Source organism: Leptodactylus fuscus, chromosome 2 (assembly GCF_031893055.1).
Source record: "Leptodactylus fuscus isolate aLepFus1 chromosome 2, aLepFus1.hap2, whole genome shotgun sequence".
Taxonomy (NCBI): domain Eukaryota; kingdom Metazoa; phylum Chordata; class Amphibia; order Anura; family Leptodactylidae; genus Leptodactylus; species Leptodactylus fuscus.
The window spans coordinates 263,061,063-263,084,927 of NC_134266.1; the positions used below are offsets into that span (position 1 = coordinate 263,061,063).

The 23,865-nt window shown below is 47.4% G+C and overlaps 1 long non-coding RNA gene across 1 annotated transcript; it reads left to right on the top strand.

Annotated features, from left to right (window-relative positions):
• Window positions 1-22,465, top strand: LOC142193966 (uncharacterized). The gene is made up of 3 exons (XR_012715009.1): window positions 1-128; window positions 13,147-13,206; window positions 22,395-22,465. It is a non-coding gene; the product is annotated as an uncharacterized LOC142193966 (long non-coding RNA).
• The last annotated feature ends 1,400 nt before the right edge of the window (window positions 22,466-23,865 follow it).

Consider the following 23,865-nt stretch of genomic DNA (forward strand, 5'->3'; position numbering starts at 1 on the left):
CTGCCTCGGCTAATAAAGTTTTAACGCTTTGAAGTCCTCGCTCAGTGTGCCGGGAGTTGTAGTTCGGGTTCTCCGCTCCGGAGGTTCCTCTCATGGGCTGCTTGGTGGGACTGAGCTGAGAGCAGGAGGTGAGAGATCCGGGGCTGCAGGTACTGCTGGAGCCGGGGGTGGTGGTGCGGGGGGCCGGGCGCAGTGCCTGCTGTAAATCCGCCTGCTGTGCATTGTACGATAGTGCTGCAGAAGTTCTGGGGGGTGTAGACTCGGGGCTCCGGCCACTCAGGGGTTAATTGGTCGGGCTTGGAAATGGCCATAAGTGGGGGGTCGCGGAGTTTGGGGAAAGTTATTTAGTGGCGGAGTTGTGCGCCCCCGCCCGGCACCTCACTGACCCTGACAACTTTACCGACACCCTGGTAAGTTCTCTGTAGTCAGTGGTCGGGATGGGGAGAGTTGTCTTACACTTATTATTGCTGATCCAGAGGAAAAATAGCCCCATAATAACAAATACTAAGTTCTTGTGGAGTCCCCCTTTAAGGAAAAGAAAAAAAGTTGTAAAAAAAAAACTCTATTGGACAAGTGGGTGACAACCAGCGGTGCTACATGTACTGGCTGGACAGATGTATGAGGACGATGGTTGTCACCCGGCTGGACAGATGTATGAGGACGATGGTTGTCACCCGGCTGGACATATGTATGAGGACGATGGTTGTCACCCGGCTGGACAGATGTATGAGGACGATGGTTGTCACCCGGCTGGGCAGATGTATGGAGGACGATGGTTGTCACCCGGCTGGACATATGTATGAGGACGATGGTTGTCACCCGGCTGGACAGATGTATGAGGACGATGGTTGTCACCCGGCTGGGCAGATGTATGAGGACGATGGTTGTCACCCGGCTGGGCAGATGTATGGAGGACGATGGTTGTCACCCGGCTGGACAGATGTATGAGGATGATGGTTGTCACCCGGCTGGACAGATGTATAGAGGATGATGGTTGTCACCCGGCTGGACAGATGTATAGAGGATGATGGTTGTCACCCGGCTGGACAGATGTATGAGGATGATGGTTGTCACCCGGCTGGACAGATGTATAGAGGATGATGGTTGTCACCCGGCTGGACATATGTATGAGGACGATGGTTGTCACCCGGCTGGACATATGTATGAGGACGATGGTTGTCACCCGGCTGGACAGATGTATGAGGACGATGGTTGTCACCCGGCTGGACAGATGTATGAGGACGATGGTTGTCACCCGGCTGGACAGATGTATGAGGATGATGGTTGTCACCCGGCTGGACAGATGTATGAGGACGATGGTTGTCACCCGGCTGGATAGATGTATGGGGATGATGGTTGTCACCCGGCTGGACAGATGTATGAGGATGATGGTTGTCACCAGGCTAGACAGATGTATGAGGACGATGGTTGTCACCAGGCTAGACAGATGTATGGGGATGATGGTTGTCACCCGGTTGGACAGATGTATGACGGACGATGGTTGTCACCAGGCTAGACAGATGTATGAGGATGATGGTTGTCACCTGGCTGGACAGATGTATGGGGATGATGGTTGTCACCTGGCTGGACAGATTTATGAGGATGATGGTTGTCACCCGGCTGAACAGATGTATAGAGGATGATGGTTGTCACCCGGCTGGACAGATTTATGAGGATGATGGTTGTCACCCGGCTGGACAGATGTATGAGGACGATGGTTGTCACCCGGCTGGACAGATGTATGAGGATGATGGTTGTCACCTGGCTGGACAGATGTATGAGGACGATGGTTGTCACCCGGCTGGACAGATGTATGAGGATGATGGTTGTCACCTGGCTGGACAGATGTATGGGGATGATGGTTGTCACCCGGCTGGACAGATGTATGGGGATGATGGTTGTCACCCGGCTGGACAGATGTATGGGGACGATGGTTGTCACCCGGCTGGACAGATGTATGAGGACGATGGTTGTCACCCGGCTGGACAGATGTATGAGGACGATGGTTGTCACCTGGCCGGACAGATGTATGAGGACGATGGTTGTCACCCGGCTGGACAGATGTATGAGGACGATGGTTGTCACCCGGCTGGACAGATGTATGAGGACGATGGTTGTCACCCGGCTGGACAGATGTATGAGGATGATGGTTGTCACCCGACCGGACAGATGTATGAGGACGATGGTTGTCACCCGACCGGACAGATGTATGAGGACGATGGTTGTCACCTGGCCGGACAGATGTATGAGGACGATGGTTGTCACCTGGCCGGACAGATGTATGAGGACGATGGTTGTCACCTGGCCGGACAGATGTATGAGGACGATGGTTGTCACCCGGCTGGACAGATGTATGAGGACGATGGTTGTCACCCGGCTAGACAGATGTATGAGGACGATGGTTGCCACCCGGCTAGACAGATGTATCACAGACGATAGTTGCCACTTGGCTGGACAGATGTATGTTGATAATGACCATTATGGTGGACGATGGTTGTCACCCAGCTGGACAGATGAATGGCAGATGGTGGTAGTCATCCATCTGGATAGATGTATTGGGGTCGGTGGTAGTCACCCAGCTGGACATATAAATGATGACCACCAGTATGGCGGATGATAGTTGCCACCCAGCTGGACAGAATTTATCTAGTCATGGGGGCAACACGGTAGCTCAGTGGTTAGCCTTGCAGTGCTGGAGTCCTGGGTTCGAATCTTGCCAGGAACAACATCTGCAAGGAGTTTGTATGTTCTCCAGTGTTTGTGTGGATTTCCTCCTGTTCTACAAAGACGTACTGATAGGAAAAATGTATAGTCATCCCTCTATGGGGCTCACTATCAAAAAAAAAAAAAAAATCCTAGTCATTGCCATCTTTCCGCCCCCTTGTCTAATTAAGAATCTCTATCATTCCTTGTAATGTTGGGTGTCCGCTTTGTCATATGATTGGTGGCCATATTGGTTGTCGTGCAACTCTCCCACCACTATGTTATTCAGTACAGACACATACTGCGAAAATCCACACACACCGCGCTATACGATTGTTATTTTTTCTGTAACATTGTATCCTATGAGTTCCGTCCCAGGTATCGGCTCTATGCTGATCTTCAGTCGGTGGCCTATGTTAAGGATAGGATATCAATTAACAAAGTCTGGAAGACCCCTTTAAGAGCATTGTCACGTGATCAACACTTATTACTTGCCCACAGGTGGCTAGCTATTGGGACCCCGACTAATCACGAGGATGGGGGCTCCTGCGTCCCTCGTTTTTATGGAGTGGTGGTCCGTAGGCACGTCCCGATCTATGGGACTGATGGAGACGGCCGAGTACATAGACTTAGAATGGAGCGGAGACTTGCAAGTAGACACAAGACCCTCAAATTCTTGAACACGGGGTCCCAGAGATCAGACAAGGACAACCCCTTTAATATCCGGCCCTCACACAACATGACGCCAGGTGCCCTAATGTTTCCTCAGGAAGCAAAAGAATCGACCGCTGTATACGGATCTATACGCCTAATACGTATATAAATACACTTGCAGTTTTTGACAGCGCCACTTCTGTCCAATGGCAGTGTCTGGTACTGCAGCCTGGCTCCATTCATCTTCTGTCCATACAAGTTTAGACTCGGACCATAGGAAGTGTTTCATTTTATTTGCCGCCTATGTCACATCTGGCAGGGAAGGAGTTAAACCCGCAGACCTTCAGCCCATTGTACTGCGCACCTTAGTCACGTGTTGTGATGCGCTGCCCGTCAGTACGCCGCTGTATACAACCGTATCCTGTAAATGTATATACCGTACAGAGAATAATGGAGCGTGAACAACAGGTCATTGAGTTGGCGGCGTACAAGACTGTGAAGCTGAGTCAGGGGGTGCGAGGGCATTGCGTGGCGAGGAAGCATCGCGGTGTCTGGTCTCGGATGTACTTGGAGTATCGTGGCTAAGGCTGTGTTCACATGTGGCGCTTTTCTTTTAGCTAATTTCACGAAAAGACAGTGGTTGGATAAAACTGATTTTGTGAATAGGGTCCAGTAGGTGGCGCAACTGCGCAGTCGGGAGGGTGAGCACCAAAATTGAAGCTCCTAGGTGGACCATGTTGTCTGATGCTACCATCATGTCTTATCTCTTCTGTCCCCAACAGGCAATAGAAGGGGAAGATGGAGGTATGACTGACTGCGCACAGTTTGTTTGTAGTCTGTCACCATGGAAACGCATTGCTCTGTATAGGAGCCTCAGACACAAAACGGTCGTAGATTTTTAAGCGGGATTACTCCATTTTTGATACATTAAAGGGATTCTATCATTACAATCACATTTTTTTTCTTGATCACATGTAGGAATAGCCTTAAGAAAGGCTATTCTTCTTCTACCTTTAGATGTCTTCTCCGCGCCGCCGTTTGGTAGAAATCCCGGTTTTCGTCTGTATGCAACTGAGTTCTCTCGCAGCACTGGGGGCGGTCCTTAGCACTCAAACAGCACTGGGGGCATCTCCAATGCTGCAAGAGAAATTCCCTCCATCTTCTTCAGGAAAGGCCTCTCCCTGCGTCTTCTTCCCAAGCTGGGTTTCAATCTTGTAGGCCTCGGGCAGAGCTGACTGCGCATGCCCACAGCCACAAGAAAAATGGCCGCTTACACAGTAAGCTCATATAAGTGGCCATTTTATTGTGGCCTGTGGGCATGCGCAGTCAGCTCTGCCTGAGGCCTGGTGGCAGAGCCGACTGCGCATGTGTAGAAGTTTGAAGCCAGCTACGGAAGAAGACGCGCAGAGAAGGCCGTTCCTGAAGAAGATGGAGGCGGCGCTGGAGAGTTCTCTCGCAGCATTGGGGACGCCCCCAGTGCTGTTTGAGTGCTGAAGACCGCCCCCAGTGCTGTGAGAGGACTCATTTGCATACCGATGGAAACCGGGATTTCTACCAAACGTTGGCGCGGAGAAGACATCTAAAGGTAGGAGAAGAATAGTCTTTCTTATGGCTATTCCTACGTGCGATCAAGGAAAAAAAATGTGATTTTAATGACAGAATCCCTTTAATATAATAAAACAAATTGCGAAACTCTACACTCCCTTTAAATCTCTTTAATGCCGTAAGGTTACATGTCCCGCTGTTTGCATCTTGCAGGGCTTGGCAGATTCCCCGCTCCGGATCTACTACATGTGATCTGTAGGTTTACTCCGCGTCTGATAATTTTGGCAGGTAGAGGAAGAATAACGGTGGTCGTCCCATCCATCTGTAGCCGCGCGCCGTCTGTGTCCAGATTTAAAGGGATTTATTACTTTGTGTAATTGGGGAAGTTACAGATTGATAGGATCGCCCTCGGAGATAAATTACCGCTCTATTTTTATCTTCTACGTTGATTCATCTTTGAGTCAGCGGCGCGAGCACAATACGAGCCGGGGAGGGAAACGTCTTCTCTTAAAGTGACACTTACTAAAAGACTAAGGTCCCGTTCACACAGCTGCAGTTATGGTCATTAGCATATGGATCCATTGATATCTATGGCTCTATAGTCCTGGCTTCGTATCCAGACCACAAAGTCTGGAGCGGGTCCTGTTCCTGCCCATTTTCGCGCTGGTTCAAGTGTGTGGGTCACAGTTGTTACTCCGTCACCATCTGTCTTGTTTTTACAGACCCCTACACTATACGGTTGTGTGCTTGTAGACTTAAAGGGATATTCAGGGACCCCTTTATGGCCTTTCCGTATACTCCAACATGGCCGCTTTTTACCATAAACAACGCCATATCATGAAAGGAGCAGAACTGCAATACCACACACAACCTGTAGACAGAGGTGGTGCTGTTTTTGCAAGGAAGCAGCCGTGGTTTTATCATCTTGAAAGACCCCTTTAAAGGGATCCTATCATCAGATACCCTTTTTTTTCTGACTAACACGTAGGAATAGCCTTAAGAAAGGCTATTCTTCTCCTACCTTTAGATGTCTTCTCTGTGCCGCCGTTCGGTAGAAATCCCGGTTAACTTCTGTATGCAAATTAGTTCTCTCACAGCACTGGGGGTATCCCCAATGCTGCGAGGGAATTCTCCAGCGCCGCCGCCATCTTCTTCTTCCGTTCCCGATTGCGCATGCCCAGACCACAAGAAAATGGCCACTTACACCAGCTTATTGCTTTCTTAAGGCTATACCTACGTGTTATCGAGGGAAAAAAGGGTATCCAATGATAGGATCCCTTTTAAAGGGAGACTCCTCCAAGTATACTGAGCGGTGGTAGTTGTGCACCAAGTGCCTCATTTATATAGGTGTCACGGGATGGTTAGAGTCTATACTATGGGCAATGTGTAATATATATTTCATGTGGAATGTATTCTCTAACCTGTTATATACATCAATGTGTAGTTGGCTGATTCGGGTCTAGTGTGTTAGCACATTGTATGCAAATACCTCTAACTAGTGAGGACAATGGGTGGAGATAATCTGATCGGTGTCTCCAAGAAGATGTTGGATGGTGCATTGTCCATAGTAGACAGGGAGTCTGCTCTCCTTGGTATAGGTGAGGGGGGAAGGATCTGTGACTCAGCCCTTCCCACCCACAGATATAGGTGTAACAGTCTTAGTATATAATATATAGCTGGCAGTTAGTATGTGTTAGCCGGCCTGTGCACAGCTCTGCAGAGAGCCAGGATTTAGTTACAGGACCAAGGAGCCAAAGCTATCATTGGATTGTGACTTCTGTGGACTTATTGTTATTACGGTTGATGTGACCGCCGCCGGCTACTAACTTTGTGGATTACAATAAATTGCTGTTGTCTCCCGACCTCTTGCGTCCGTGTTGATTTAAGATATCCTCCGGAGGAAGGACGTATACCTTTGCTCCGTGACAATAGGATTTCAAAGTTCTGTAGCTTGATGGTAACAATTGGGGGAGGTGAACTTTTTTTTTTTTTTTAATATCTATGACCTGCTAAGGTTCTAGGGGGGCGCTGTTATATCTTTTAAAAGACTAGAGGTGCAAACATGATACAGAGATCTCAAGTCCAAAGAACAGAGGACTGCCCAATGTGTCTGTAATCATAAGCCCATTATCCATACAGGTTGAAGTTGGCGCCGTCATGCGACTTTTACACAATCTTATCCCTGACTTTGCTGGATCTACATTCTCTCCATATCCACCATCTTACTGTAGTTTAACCTCTAGCTCACCACACGGCGTACACCATCTCACCTGGCCGTTTCGGCACTTGTACACGTTGTCCGGACCCTGCGGTGTCGGCCGGTCACAGCCATCTCCTGCTCGTTGCAGTAAATTACATTGCGTCGGCTTTTCAATTTAACCTTGATATTTAGGGGGGGTTTTTTGTGTGTGTTTTCGGCCTTTTGTTTATTGGTTCTGGGCTGCGATCCCAGCGCTTATAAACTTATCTCGTGTATCTGCAGCGCCACATGGCCTCAGCACTTCGGTACGAGCAGCACGTGCGGGGTTTTTTTATGCAGGACCATCCATTAGATTGAAATGCGGCAGAATTGGACAATTGTATTAAGCGGCGGTGGCATCAGCCAGTTGGCATCGGATCTCCACATGTGGCCAGAAACAAGAGGCTGATGGCGGTTAATTATCTGGATGATTCATTAGCGGCCATGTCTTTAATTGCTGGAAGATGGATGCAATTATCTGGCGGGAGATTGCTAGGATAGTACAACGCTCCGCACCGCCGAATCCTGTCCTCAACTCCAACAGGGACATAGGATGTTTACTGCGGCCAGATCCAGCGTGTGCCCTTTATGGGGTCAGGATGGCGTGGCGGGCGTTACATGTACTCTATGTAGAAATCCCTTTCCCGTTATTTCTGATGGGCACACGTTCGGCTGACATCTTGTCTTCTCCAGCTTGAGTCCTCTCATGACTTGGTAAGGCAGGATATATGGGGCCCCTTGATCATAGAGGACAGGGGCTGTAATCCCTCACTTACAGGTGACTGAGTGCATTCAGTCAGTCCGGTTGGGTGCATTGCTTCAAAATTGTAGGAAAAAATACCTACTTGTTGTCCTTTGGATAGGTCAACAATTGAAGATCAGGGTTGGGGGGGAGGCGGCAACACCCGAGACCCCTGCAATTCGTCTTTCATCAGGCATGTGGACTCTTTGCAGCTCTGTCTTATTCAAGAGAAAGATGCTGAACTGCAATACCAAGCATGGCCACTGTACAGTGTACGGCGCTGTGTTTGGTTTTCATGGCAGAGGCCACATTGTAGGGGGGGGGGGAATTTATCGAAAAATAACCCGAGCCAGTTATCAAGCAGGAAAACGGACGTGAATCTGGTTACTACGGTTTGGTTATTACAATATTTGCGAGGTTTTACTTACAAGGAACTTCTATTATAATGTGGAGGTGATGGAAGATAAGAACCAGTGTTACTCAGCTCTCCTGGGCTCCGGCGTGACTCCAGGCTGTCTTCGAGGCTTCTGACTGACGTTTGGGTCTGCTGAGGCCTCAATGATGCGTGATGCATGTTCCTGATGTTAGCCAGAAGACCTGAAGACAGTAGGGAGTCATGCCAGAGCCCAGGAGAGTTCAGTAACGTGTTTTTTTTTTTGTTTGTTTGTTTTTTTGTCACCCTGACCGGTGCTCTAACCCAAGGAGACCCCCGGGACATCAATCTTATAAATTTGGAAGACTCTAGTTATCTCCTTCTAGTGTTACCCGCTCCGTACCTTTATTACCTGAATACACCCATATCATCTGATTTTAATTTAATTTTTTTCAGCTGCCATAAAGCGCAGGTACCCTGTTGCAATGTCTGTACAGACAATAGGTTAGGGAAGTGTTTCCAGTATGGCTCCGAGCGATGTATGGGGGAAAACATAAGTTGCTGAACCAGTTAACTCCTCAGTGACCTGCACCTGTCCTATATAGACATGCAATATACGATGTATAATATACAGATCTATAGATGCGATCGGTAGCTACGTGGACATACAGTGGGCGTGCACTTGTAATAACTCCAGTCGTTGTCCTTTAACCCCTTAGATGCCATGGTCAATGCGCGACTGCGGCACCTAGCTGGCTTAAGATGGGGGGGGGCACCTTCTAATTCTCTGCCCCCTCATGTATCCTCCCTCCGCACATGCTAAGGGCGACAGGGAGTCTTTCTCTTAGACGCTTTTGTAAATCTCCATTCCTTGTGCTGTCAGCGATCTGCAGTTTGCGTATCAGGCATTGTTCACACCTCGCGTCGCCCCCGCAGTCTTTTATACACGGGGATTGCTCAGCATTACCGCACCCTCTGGGATTTACATGTCTGGGTGACATTGTAAGGGCTGAATGTCTGAACGTCCTTCGTTGCGGAGCCATTAGCCTTCTTATTTATGTGTCTGCCGGGATTACGGCGGTCTGTGGCGCACGAGCGGTTAAAGGCGTATACCCGCTCACTTTATAGGACCGTAAAGATACATGCGTGTGAAATCCTTACCCTAAAAGGGGGCGGCTTACAAAACACCGCGCCAAAGTGGGTGGTCTGGGGTGTTCCTATTTTACCAACCATGTGGGCCAGAGACGGTGATAATATCTCAAGCCTGTGTCGTCAATGGCAGGTTGGGACGTCCTACAGATTTGGCCCCTGGCCCAAGACCCTTCGCTTAAGCCTTGTGACCCCTGAATGTGAGGTGGAGGGCAAATGCGCCCTCACGGGCTAGTATTTCATAGAATAGGGCCGGTATGTTTTTCCCTCGACATGTGTTCCTCCTTCCCCCTTGCCTGTATTTCAGCCTAAACCGGATGATCTCCCATTTCGATGACTTATCCCTTTCATTCATCTGCCTCCGCGGCCGCTCATTAAAGCCGTATAATTACCGCCATCCATTTGCAGCTTTGCCGATTCCCGCACTTGCCGCCATGTACATGTAATAGAATTTTATTTTTTGTCATTATATTAGAAATATACGTCCTTAATTAAAATCCTGCGGTGGGATGTGCGAGCGCCCAGACATGCTGAAAATGTCCTTGCTGACGCGTTTCGTGTTAATAGGAAGACGTCTGCCAAGTCGGGCTTTTTACATCTCCCCCATCTACGATGAACTGCTCTGATACGGGCCGTACGCCAGGCGCTCGCCTCAGTCAGGCGCCATAATTAACTGCGCTCTCTATTACCGCTGAATATCTCTTAGGCTTGATGCGTTTTGGTTCACTCGTTTCATTAAAAGTCACTTTCTTATTAACGAAAATTCTAGAATTTAGCAGAATAATTGCCGGAGATACGGTGGATTTTATAGCTGGTCTCAATTTGGTACAAATACTGTTGATCTGTATTATTGATCTATATTTTTTTTCTGTTAAACACCTTTTTTAATTATTAATATTTTAATTTTTTCAAAAAAAAATATGTCCTGCAATTTCCATCCAGGCCACTAAGTCTAATAATAGACAGACAATTTATCTCCTCCCCCCTCCTTGCACAGAGCATGTCTGGGAAAACTCTCATAGATCTCAATGAGTAGGCTCCTGTCAATTGCTGCCTGTGGTCATCACTGTGTCGTAAAGCAGATTACTAAATGCTGTTACCAGAGCAGAAGAGAAGCTCAGGCAAAATGGCCGCCCCCATAATCATGGACAGAAAAAAGTATGATGACACTAAAATCAATGCATTCCCTTTAAAGGAACACTAAACCTAGGAATGTTCCTTAAACAGTCTTGCAGAGAACATGGGTGTTAAGATCCTCCTGATGTCTTCCATTATCAACTGGAAGTTACTCAGGGGTGGGGTTTAGCCAAGGGGTGGGGCTAAAAATTGTTTGTGGAGGGGGATTCGGCAACAATTCCAGTTTCTGACATAAAGTAACAATTATTGGCATACAGCAATAAAAACTTTCTTGCTGGCCAATCAGTTTCTGATAGAATTTATGCCTCAAATTTCCCCAAGCTCCTAGTGAATGTGGATTTGAGTTTATATTGCACGAGGGGCGTGGACAAACCTAATTTATTCAAAAGTGCGCCTCTTCATAAATGAGCTGTGTTTCCTGTCTAGCAGGCAGGTGCGTCAAAAATGGTGTAGGAAACGCAAGTCTTGATACCGTAGATTTCTCTCAGTATCTCCTATTGCAGATAGAGAGGTGGGGGGAGGCTCCTGCTGCAGCCAGTTGTCTTACAGTCCTGTTATTATGCCAAAAAATTCTAAAATAGGAAAAATCCCTATAGCTGCTTTCTTTGAGACGGTATGTGCTCAGATTCTGGAGATATCAGTGCCTTTACTTTCAGCGCTGATGTCGCTTTACAGTCAGAGGGGCGGGTTTTACTGCCTGGTGTCATCTCTGGGCGTTAAGGAAGGCCCCTTGGAAGAGTACTGTCTGGAGGGGACATTTATTATTGCCCTGCAGAGCCCACCCTTCTGACAGTGGGGAGATATCGGTGCCGAAACTAACGGCACCGATATCTCCTGCACCTGGGCGCACCTTGGAAAATTTGAATATAGTTCCACCCCCATGACTCCTTACAGATAATCTGAATATGACTCCTCCTTTACGTAATCTGAATTAGGACTCCACTCCTTGACTCCTTGAGGGTAAATTGAGTAGGACTCCGCCCCCATGACTCTATAGAAAATTTAAATATGGCTCCTCCCGCCCCATAACTCCTTGTAGGTAATTTGAGTATGCTTGGGCTGTTTTTAAGGTACTTTTTCTATTTCCAAGTGCACGATTATTAACCACTTACCGCCCAAAGTCACGGGTCAGTGGTGGTCTAGGGGCCTAAATCCTAATACGAAGCAGAAGGCAGCGCTGGTCCCGCATGCTTATGGTTTCCCGTATTCATCCTAATGCAACTTCTGTGATTAAAGACTCTAAGGAGTAGCCCATCTTGAAGAAACACAACAAGGAAATATATTTTGAGAAAAAACCCCTGGGTCCTTTTTATGAATTTTTTTTGCTCTTTAGGCCCATGGATTTCCTACAGATTGGGCTGATTTTTGATTTCCATTCCATTACCGCTCTCGTTTCTATTCTGTTCCATTCCTTCTCACAGTACAAGGTTTTTAATGGAGGAAAATTGCAAATCTTCCAAAAATCGGCCTTAGCGGCCCTCCTGGGATCCGGGGAACAAAATACAATTTCAGCCAAGACCTGTTTGCTAAATAAAAATAGGCCTGACTTTGTGATTGCTGTATGCTGGGAAATGTAGAAATAAAATATAAGCAATAAAAAAATCCTATTGCTCTACGTCTGATGTTAGAAACATTATATTATTGTAAAAAAAAACCAAAAATTATAGACCTATCTCCCAATGGAGACTGTTGTGCGGCTTAATGGATGTGACCGTAAATATGGAAATTTAATTTGTGAAATAAATTGCTAATTTGTTATGCTAAGTGGAAACCTGAATCGGGCAAATTTATTTCTAATTATTTCCAATCACGGTGTTAGAGATTGGAGCGTTAAAATTATTATGCATTGACGAGACCAACAACAGACTGGCAAAATTTTGTCTGAAATTTAATTTTTTTTGTAGTAATTTAATATTTATTATATATATATATATATATATATATATATATATATTTTTTTTTTTTTTGGAACTCTGGGTAACCATGAGCAAGTCCCTCGGGGGCCGTCCCAACAGCAAGTCAGCCCACTTATTCAGGGGATGTACACCTATCATTGGATACCCTTTTTTCTCCCTAACATGTAGGAATAGCCTTAAGAAAGGCTCTTCTTCTCCTACTTTTAGATGTCTTCTCCGCGCCGCCGTTCAGTAGAAATCCAGGTTTTCTTCAGTATGCAAATTAGTTCTCTCGCAGCACTGGGGGCGGGCCCCAGCGCTCAAACAGCACTGGAGGCGTCCCCAATGCTGCAAAAGAAATCTCCAGCGCCGCCTCCATCTTCTTCTGGAGCGTCCTCTCCCTGTGTCTTCTTCCGTCCTGGGTTTCAGTCTTCTAGGTCTCGGGCAGAGCCGAGTGCGCATGCCTGGGCCTCAAGAAAATGGCCGCTTACACAGTAAGCCCGGGCCCTGCGGTAGTTACGCCACTGGCTGTAACTGAGCTAGAGGAAATTCAGCAGATTTGTTAGTGTTGCTCGCCCTAGTGGTGGGACATCTTCCCATGGGTGGACTCGGGGGTGAAAGCCACATTAAGGTAGATCCCCTCTATAGATAATGTATACCTGCTGTTCGCTTTGCACCCTACAATGATTCATCTGGTTCTTTATTGCAGGCTGCAAGAAAGGAACAGGATCGAGGGTTCTGAGAGGATCAAGAGGTCGACGACCTGAAGGTATGGATACTATAAGGTTTGGAGGGATTCTCCTGGAGATCTTACCCTGCCCCATTAATGGAGTTGAGCTGCAGTACCTGGCACTGTGATCATGTGATCACGTGAGCTGATATATATGGTGGAAGCCTCGACTCCACCAGAGGATCCCTTTTAATGCCCATATCCCTAATGGGGTTCTCTGGGCAAGTCCTATTGATAATCTATGCTTAGTGTTAGATTTCCAGGTATTCGACACCTGGGCACCCCCACCGATTTAACTGTTATCAACAGCCACTGTATGGGGAACAGAAGCGGATAGCGCCGTTCTCTGTGTAGTGGCTGTGCTGAGTTACTGCAGCTCTTATACGAGTGAATGGGAGCTGAGCTGCAATAACTCAGCACAGCCACTACACAGAGAACGGCGCTATCTGCCTTTGCCTCTAAACTTGTGAGAACAGCTGATTAGCAGGGGGTCCTGGGTGTTCGATCTCCATCAGTGTGACACTGAGGCCTGATTTTAAGTATACGTCATCAATATCACTTGTCCAGCCGACATCCATACATTACAGGAACTCTATATGGAGAGTAATACTAATGTTTGTAGCCTGTGTTTTTTATTGTTTGGACATCCCCTTTAATAAATCTCCCTTTAAGGCCCTCTGCTCCTTCCCCCAGCCTGGCAGGAGCCCTTCTGGTTTCCTCATCATCCCGGGCCTGGATATTTCTTCTAGATGTCAATTACCCTGCGAGATAAAAGCCAAAAAAGATCAAAACCCGTTGTCGCTAGTGGGGAAAATGTGGCCTAGAAAGGAAATTGTGGTAAATTCTGAAAGATGAAAAGATTTGTGGGAGTGAAAAACCAAAGGGTAAAGGAGACGGAAGATGTATAGGATCGGTAACCCCTTGTACGCCTACCTGCACGGAGAGCTATGGGTTGTGTTATTGGTATCGGAAGACTTAGTCTATTCCCTGTACCAAGTCATTTAGGTAACTGCTGGAGCCTTGTTCAGAAAGGAAGAAGGAGTAAGCAGGAAACTTTATTATTTCAGGGTCCAGCCTTGATCTCGCCTCCAATTGTATACAGTGATGGAATCCACCTCAAAATTGGTGTCAAATTCTGCCATGTCAGTATATTCTTATAGTGGTGGGACTGCAGTACCAGGCATGGCCACATACACTCCAAGGTCAGATTATGAGGAGTCTCTGGGTCCTCACCATTTTCCACCAGCTGTAGGCGGGAGATAGGAGGGGTCTCCTGGTCCTCACCATTTTCCACTAGCTGTAGATGGGAGGTATGAGGGGTCTCCTGGTCCTCACCACTTTCCACTAGTTGTGGGCAGGAGATATGAGGGGTCTCCTGGTCCTCACCATTTTCCACTAGCTGTAGATGGCAGATAGGAGGGGTCTCCTGGTCCTCACCATTTTCCACTAGCTATAGATGGGAGATAGGAGGGATCTCCTGGTCCTCACCACTTTCCACTAGCTGTAGATGGGAGATAGGAGGAGTCTCCTGGTCCTCACCATTTTCCACTAGCTGTAGACGGGAGATAGGAGGGGTCTCCTGGTCCTCACCATTTTCCACTAGCTGTAGGCAGGAGATAGGAGGAGTCTCCTGGTCCTCACCATTTTCCACTAGCTGTAGATGGCAGATAGGAGGAGTCTCCTGGCCCTCACCATTTTCCACTAGCTATGGGTGGGAGATAGGAGGGAGTCTCCTGGTCCTCACCATTTTCCACCAGCTGTAAGCAGAAGATAGGAGGAGTCTCCTGGCTCTCACCATTTTCCACCAGCTGTAGGCGGGAGATAGGAGGAGTCTCCTGGTCCTCACCATTTTCCACTAGCTGTAGGTGGGAGATAGGAGGAGTCTCCTGGTCCTCACCATTTTCCACTAGCTGTAGATGGGAGGTATGAGGGGTCTCCTGGTCCTCACCACTTTCCACTAGTTATGGGCAGGAGATATGAGGGGTCTCCTGGTCCTCACCATTTTCCACTAGCTATGGGCGGGAGATGGGAGGAGTCTCCTGATCCTCCCCTAATCTATTTGTAATTAAATAAATAAAAAAATAAATTAAAAATGTATTTATTTATATTTACAAGCCATATATAATATAATCTAAAAAAAAAAAAAAAAAAAAAAGTGAAAACCTGCAGAAAAACTAATCTAATAGCTGTGTGTTAGTAACCTGCTGACTGTATCCGTACTGATCCGCGCCTCGGTGTTATCTCCCTCGTTAACCATTTTGCTTTTAATTACAGCGATAGGATCCAACAATGTTATTTTTCCTGTCGTTGTCAGTGCGGGCTGCGGCTTGTAAGTGGCGGTTATGGGCGGTAGTTGCGTCCGCCCTCCGTACACGGCTGTTGTAGATATTTGGGTATAGAAAAGATTTCATGTGGATGGAGAAAAGAAAATAAGTAGTTTGGTCGTGTGAGGGACAAAGCGCCGACATATCCCGTGTATTGTGCGCTGGTAACGTCTCAGCCGTTCCGTCTACTGGTTAATTAACTTACATAGCAGATGTTGATTCCGGAAGGGGGGGGGCGGTGCACAACTTGGCAGTGCATGTGAGGTGGAGGAACACAATGGAGCTGAATGAAGTCATTTTTTTTATTATTATTTCAGTGTTTTGGAATGTTTCTAAACATTTATTTTTTTTTTTAACCGAAATGACGTTGCGTACGTAGAGCTAAAATAAATATATATATAACCGAGCCGTCAGGTCAATGTGAACTGCTCCCAATGACCTCTTTCTGAACACATTCCTTGTATTTACATATGGGTATACGTGCATATAGCATTCTGTTTGCTGCTGGCTGAACACCAAAAGGGGGGACAGGGGACAGATTCTGGCCCAGTTGGAATTTTTTCGCTAGACCACAGCATTCCTGAGCAATCGATGCTGGTAGTTTTGGTGCCTGATATACTATTAGGCTCCATAGTGTCATGAGGTTTTTTTGGTTCACGAGGTTTTTTGGGTCCAGAACCTGAGGCGGCCACCGCCTCAGGTTCCGGGCCAAAATACGGGTATCTGCGACTGGATGCCAGTGCACTGCATCGGCATCCAGTCGCGCACTCCGCTCCGGATTAGGCCCAAATAAATGGGCCTAGTCAGGAGGGAGTGTCTTCAGGCAGATGCGAATCCGCCTGAAAGAATGAGCATGTCGTTTCTTTTTTTCGGGAGCCAGAACAAATGGCTCCTGGAAAAAAGAACTGATCGGATCCCATTGATTTCAATGGGAGCCGTTTCTTTGGTCAGGATTTTGAGGTGGATACAGCCTCAAAATCCTGACCAAAAAACCCAGTGTGAACTTACCCTTAAAGTGGAGTTGTATACAGAACCTTATCTCTGTATGCAGGTGTATGAGTGTTACTATAATATCACCCCTCACCCCCAGGCTGTACAACAGCTGTCATTATTTTACTTGCCCTTTAAAAGTAATGAGATGACTCTGCTCACTTGTCCCAGTCTGTACAGCAAAGTTGTCAAGTGAGCTGTGGGAACCAGGAAGTGTCTACAGGAAGGGCAGGAGGTGTCTTCAAGAAGTGTTTGCAGGAAGGGCAGGAAGTGTCTGCAGGAAGCGTATACAGGAAGGGCAGGAAGTGTCTGCAGGAACGGCAGGAAGTGTCTGCAGGAAGTGTCTGCAGGAAGGGCAAGAAGTGTCTGCAGGAAGGGCAAGAAGTGTCTGCAGGAAGGGCAGGAAGTGTCTGCAGGAAGCGTCTACAAGAAGGGCAGGAAGTGTCTGCAAGAAGCGTCTACAAGAAGGGCAGGAAATTTCTGCAGGAAGGGCAGGAGGAAGGGCAGGAATTGTCTGCAGGAAGGGCAGGAATTGTCTACAGGAAGGGCAGGAAGCATCTACAAGGAAGGGCAGGAAGCGTCTACAGGAGGGGCAGGAAGCGTCTACAGGAAGCGTCTACAGGAAGGGCAGGAAGCGTCTACAGGAAGGGCAGGAAGTGTCTACAGGAAGCGTCTACAGGAAGGGCAGGAAGCGTCTACAGGAAGGGCAGGAAGCGTCTACAGGAAGGGCAGGAAGTGTCTACAGGAAGCGTCTACAGGAAGGGCAGGAAGCGTCTACAGGAAGGGCAGGAAGTGTCTACAGGAAGCGTCTACAGGAAGGGCAGGAAGCGTCTACAGGAAGGGCAGGAAGTGTCTACAGGAAGCGTCTACAGGAAGGGCAGGAAGCGTCTACAGGAAGGGCAGGAAGCGTCTACAGGAAGGGCAGGAAGTGTCTACAGGAAGCGTCTACAGGAAGGGCAGGAAGCGTCTACAGGAAGGGCAGGAAGCGTCTACAGGAAGGGCAGGAAGCGTCTACAGGAAGGGCAGGAAGTGTCTACAGGAAGGGCAGGAAGCGTCTACAGGAAGCGTCTACAGGAAGGGCAGGAAGTGTCTACAGGAAGGGCAGGAAGTGTCTACAGGAAGCGTCTACAGGAAGGGCAGGAAGCGTCTACAGGAAGGGCAGGAAGCGTCTACAGGAAGGGCAGGAAGCGTCTACAGGAAGGGCAGGAAGTGTCTACAGGAAGCGTCTACAGGAAGGGCAGGAAGCGTCTACAGGAAGGGCAGGAAGTGTCTACAGGAAGCGTCTACAGGAAGGGCAGGAAGCGTCTACAGGAAGGGCAGGAAGCGTCTACAGGAAGGGCAGGAAGTGTCTACAGGAAGCGTCTACAGGAAGGGCAGGAAGCGTCTACAGGAAGGGCAGGAAGCGTCTACAGGAAGGGCAGGAAGCGTCTACAGGAAGTGTCTACAGGAAGGGCAGGAAGTGTCTACAGGAAGGGCAGGAAGTGTCTACAGGAAGTGTCTGCAGGAAGTGTCTACAGGAAGGGCAGGAAGTGTCTGCAGGAAGCGTCTACAGGAAGGGCAGGAAGCGTCTACAGGAAGTGTCTACAGGAAGGGCAGGAAGTGTCTACAGGAAGGGCAGGAAGTGTCTACAGGAAGGGCAGGAAGCGTCTACAGGAAGGGCAGGAAGCGTCTACAGGAAGGGCAGGAAGCGTCTACAGGAAGTGTCTACAGGAAGGGCAGGAAGTGTCTACAGGAAGGGCAGGAAGTGTCTACAGGAAGGGCAGGAAGTGTCTGCAGGAAGTGTCTACCTTCCATTGAACTGAATAGGAGACCACAAAAATTTCACTGTGTGAATTTACCCTTAAAAATAAGTGACCCTAATACGTAACTCCCTGCTGATACATTGTGTTATACAAGGTGATCTTTTTTCCCCCTTTTTACTCCTTACTATGTAAATTTGGCGATGTAAACTTCCCTCCTCCCAGCCAGCGATTCCGTCACATTTATTTCTGATATTTTATATTGGATATCGGTGGAATTGTAAGATGTCATCATTTTTTTTTTTTTCTTCCTTTCTAAAATTCTTGCTGCGTTATCTTTCATCTGCGTTTAGAGAATGGGAGAACTGTAGGAAAATAGAAAATGAGAGTGTGTAATGCCGCATCTACGGGAAAGGACCGGCCGGATAAATGGCGCTTACGACGAGTAAATTGGCCATCTTTACTGTAACATAAAATCAGTTGTTTCGCTTGATAACAAACCTATTTTGTTTCTCGGCTCGGCTCTTCAGCGTTGTCATTCATCCACTATGTGATTTCCGCTCTATCAAGCCGGAACGTCTCAGAAGCTCTGCGTATCCAGTGTATATGGCGTGCATAGATACAGAGACCGGTGATGGAAGGTGGAGCGGTGTGCATTGTTTTAGGAGCCAAGGACGGGCGGGGGAGTTTGGGGGGGGGGGAGAGCCTTCAAAGCAGCCGAGAAGAGGTTTTGTTATACATCTAGTGAAGTGGCGACGGATGAATATCCGGATCGCACCGCCGTCCATTAGCTCAAGGCCGTTTCGGAGATCAGAGACTGTTAAACTGTAGTGGTGATGAGCCAGAATCATTGGATTTAGTCGTTGACTAAACAAGTTTCACATCAGAGAGCTGTCTATAGGATTTGTCCTATAAGGGTATATGGACGTCATAGGGGTCCCGCTGCTTTGCTACAGGTATAACATGGTCCACCATTAATCTGAATAGCTGCCATGTAATATATATAGTGACGGGAAGTAGCTGAGCACTGGGGGTTCTCTCTGCTGCGAAAACCCGCAGCAGACGGCTTTAGGCCTCAGCCTCACTTTGCGGAAAAGCAGTTTTTTGTGTTTTTTTTTGTTTGTTCCTATATATTTCACATTCCTTATATAACCATTGTTGACTTTGGCCCTATAAACTGCAGCAAAATCTGCAACCTAAAAAGCTGCGTTTCCGCAACGTGGGGCCTCTGCCTTCCAGAAGTTTTAACTGATGACCTGGTCTTTACATAGGTCATCAACTGAAGATTGGTGGGGGTCAGATACCTGGGACCCCCACAGAGCAGCTATTTTAAACAGCAATGGCCATGCGATGCCACGTTCCTTGGTCACATGTCCTGTTCAAGTAAATCTGAACTGCAATACCAAGTGCAGCCACTATACAACGTATGGCGTTGTGCTCGGTAAATAGAGAAGAGGCCGCAGTGTTTCGCCAAATGCTGTAGTTTCTTCAAACAGTAGATGGGCAGAGTCTTCAAAGGAACAGTTTTTAAAGGGAGTGTTACCAGAACCCAACATATCACCCCAGTCCCGCAGATAGATAGGTTAGGGTCTCCTGAATCAAATGGTCTTTTCCCCTTGTGAATCGCGGCATCCGTTGCTCAGATATCACCGTTTTGGTCAGTAGGTAGAGCGCCGCCATTGCTCCAAGGACTTAATTTGCATATGACAAAACCAGCGATATCTCGGCAATGGAGGAAGTGATTCACAAGGGGGAAACGATATTTGATTCAGGTGACCCTAACCTATCTATCTGCAGGGCTGGACTGATATGTTGGATTCTGGTGACATTCCCTTTAAGCCCCTTAGACAGTGGCCATGGGCATTGAGCCGATCCAGCATGGACATGTTCCATAGACTTCAGTGATCTCCTCTATAAAAGCCCTTCCCAGAAGATGGATGAGATCCTACAACTTACCGGAAAGATCTCCGCAGCCTGTTATCTCCGTCCGCCCGGTTGCATGGTTTTCTGTCTGTGACAATAGACCTTGCGCTTTATCATAGACGAAATCCATGTAAATGATTAGTCTAATCCCCCCCCCCATACACACCCGGGCAGTGTATACATTATTTATAGCTTACATATCCGCAGAGCGGTATTAAATATTCATGGCGGTAATCCTACATAACTATTTACTGGGATTACAGGAAGATTAAGATCTGGTCTGCAGGTAACTACTATTCATGGTCAATAATAGCGTTTGACCCCTTGTGTGCTGATGTGGCTAGCGGAATATAGATGAGAAGACTGAGCGACTGTAATATACACGGGGAATATAGAGAGCGTGTACGCAGTGACCGTGACCGGGCCCGGTATAATACAATACACGGGCTGGTGGGTTCGGTATTAGAGGATTTAGACTGGGAATTGTATGTGGAATACAAAATGATATGAAAGGAACCGCTCTAGAAAAGGGAATAATCCTTTCTACGTATTCGGGTTCTCTTTGGTTAGAGCGGTATTATTGGGTTCAAAGGAAACTTCTGTGCAAGGTTTGGGTAACTCCTCACACTCCGCGTGTGGTCACATCTGAGCCATATAACATATTACCGTATGTAGAGTATTACTGTATACAATGAATTGCCTTATAGTCCACCCTATAGGTTCTGGCAGATCCCGCCTATAAGTAGAGGGACAACCAATATGGCCGCCATTACCACATCCACATTTCCCATCATCCAGGTACTAAAAAAAAAAGTGCAGGGTGGCAAATCGGAGCAGTGGCAGTGCTGTATATACCCAATTCTGATATTGCTCCATAAAGATTTGGCATTGGGGACTTGAGAGCGTTGTTTTTTTTAACCTTTTCAAACAAAGTACCGCCAATTATTTATAAATGTTGGAAAAAATTTGGTTCTGTTTATAGTGCCCACATACATAGTATAATGCCCCCCTCTGTGACCACACATGCAGTATAATGCCCCCCTCTGTGACCACACATGCAGTATAATGCCCCCCTCCGTGGCCACACCTGCAGTATAATGCCCCCCTCCGTGTCCACACATGCAGTATAATGCCCCCCCTCCGTGTCCACACATGCAGTATAATGCCCCCCCTCCGTGTCCACACATGCAGTATAATGCCCCCCCTCCGTATCCACACATGCAGTATAATGCCCCCCCTCCGTATCCACACATGCAGTATAATGCCCCCCTCCGTGACCACACATGCAGTATAATGCCCCCCTCCGTGACCACACATGCAGTGTAATGCCCCCCCTCCGTGTCCACATACACAGTGTAATGCCCCCCTTAGTGCCCCTACAGGCAGTTTAATGACGCATGCAATGTGTCCCACACACCGTATAATACCTCCATCGGTGTCCCCACACAAGCAGTAAACCTCCTCCATTGTTGCCACACACTGTATAATGCCCCCATCGGTGCTCACACATGCAGTGTGATGACTCCTTCAATGCCCCCCCCCCCCCAAACACACACTGAGTATAATGCCCCCCTCAGTGTCCCTACACACACTGTATGGCTCCTTCAGTGCCCAACACGTCGTATGACTCCTCCATTCTTTCCGCACACTGTAAAATACCCCCCCAATGCCTACATGCAGTTGACTCCTTCAGTGTCCACACTCCTTGTCTTTCTCTTTTCGTGTCCCCAATATAATGCCCCCCTCTGTGACCACACATGCTGTATAATGTTCCCCTCTGCGCCCTCACATGCATTAATGTCCATGGAGTGAGCAGTGAAGTAGGGTTCCCCCAGCCATTCGTACTGGCAGAGTGGATGGGGCGGGGGGACCACTGCTCTAGACAACCTGGCTAGTCACCCTTCAAGGGAACCAAGTGGCACTCCTATATATCGGCTTCCCAAGTAACTGTTGGAGTGAAGGTGAGGTTGTCCTTCGTGCCTTTACTTGAGATGGATCACCGAGAATCATGAACTTTTCCAGTTCTTACAGCCATTGGCCTGGTCTATGAATGGTGGGGTAAGGGGTAGACTCTGAGAGCGGTTGTGTATAACGCTTATCAGTACGGTATCCTGATGGTCTGATGTTGTATACCACTTTCCGTTGAGTCTCATAGATGTTCTTGGTGCCATTAATAAGACGTTCCTACGCCGCTCACGACGTGTTGACTACTCCGCCCACCAATAATTTCTTGCTTCTTCTCACTTTCCAGATTATCTGTTGAGTATTCCGGCTCCACCACCTTGTTGGTTTCCAACGTGACCTCCTTAAGGACACCACCATGAGACAACTAAAAGGAAAACCGAAGAAGGAGTCTTCCAAGGAAAAGAAGGAGAGAAAACAAGCCATGCAGGAAGCTCGCCAGCAGATCACCACCGTAGTGCTTCCCACGCTCGCCGTGGTGGTGGCATTAATCGTCGTCTTTGTCTACGTGGCGACGCGTCCAAACACAATCGAGTAATGCCTATTCCCCTCTGTATGGGTACAAATCGCTTCGTGCCAATAGAACCAAATACAACTTTTTTCTATATTGACAGATGATCAGGAGGACCCGCCCGTCGTCCGCAGTGTTTTTATCTGATTGATTTCACCGCTGCCCTCTTAGTGAATGTAAAAACGTAAAAAGTTGGGTAGGAACGAAAAAAAATGTGCCATAATTTATATGTAAAAAAAACAAAAATCCCTTGTGCCTTTTTACCAATGATTTTTAATGATACCAGCTGGTAAATGAATTGGGATGGGGGGGAGGGGAGGTCGTAGTTTCTTCATTCAGATGTACAACGCTGTTGCTATATTCTGTCTCGGTTGCCAAAGGACTCTACTTTGTGATGACGTCAGTGTAATATATTGTACCCGACATCCCCCATATTTATTTTTGGAATAAATAATGGAACATCTGTTACCACACTTGCGTGTTTTTGGTTTTTCTGTAACTTATAGTTATGCATTTATTCGCTTTATCGTGCATGTAAGTGTTGCGATGCGCCAAGATGATTGCATCGAAGACTTGGCACCAGTTATACTACGTTGCTGTATCTTCCTTGTGCACCATCGAGCTGAAGCCTTCCATCCTATCCTCCTATATACTATTATTCTAAATGTGAAAGTTTGGATGTTTGTTCCTCAGTCACGCAAAATGAAATTCAGCACATAGATAGATTGTAACCTCAATTAAAACATCGGCTACTTTTTATCCTGGTAAATGACATGGCTTCATGACTGTTATGAATTTATCTTCACATACTATATTACACTGCTCTTATCTCAGCTTCTGAGAAAGCCAGGGCTGTTATCTCTGTGTATACACACACTAACCTTCAGTGGTGTGTGTTCATGCATGTGCATATTATCTGATCTGCTCCAGGCAGTGCTGACAAACTGACATGGGCAAAAATCTTTAATCCAAATTGGAAGTTTGCCAATTTTCAACATGCCTGGAAAAAGAAAATCTAATTTGTTGCAAAGAAGGAGAACTATGAAGGTAGCCAGAAGTCACAGAGTTCTCCTCATGCGGAGCTGAAGGGGATCATCAACACCAACAACACGCTCATTATATGGCGTCCCAGCGGGCTGCTGAGATATCGGAACAATTACAGGCACGGTGCAAAGAGCAACTTCAGTGCCAGGCCAACTTGAGAGCTGATGAAACGCCGAAGCAGGCGGATCATCAACCCCAACCCAAC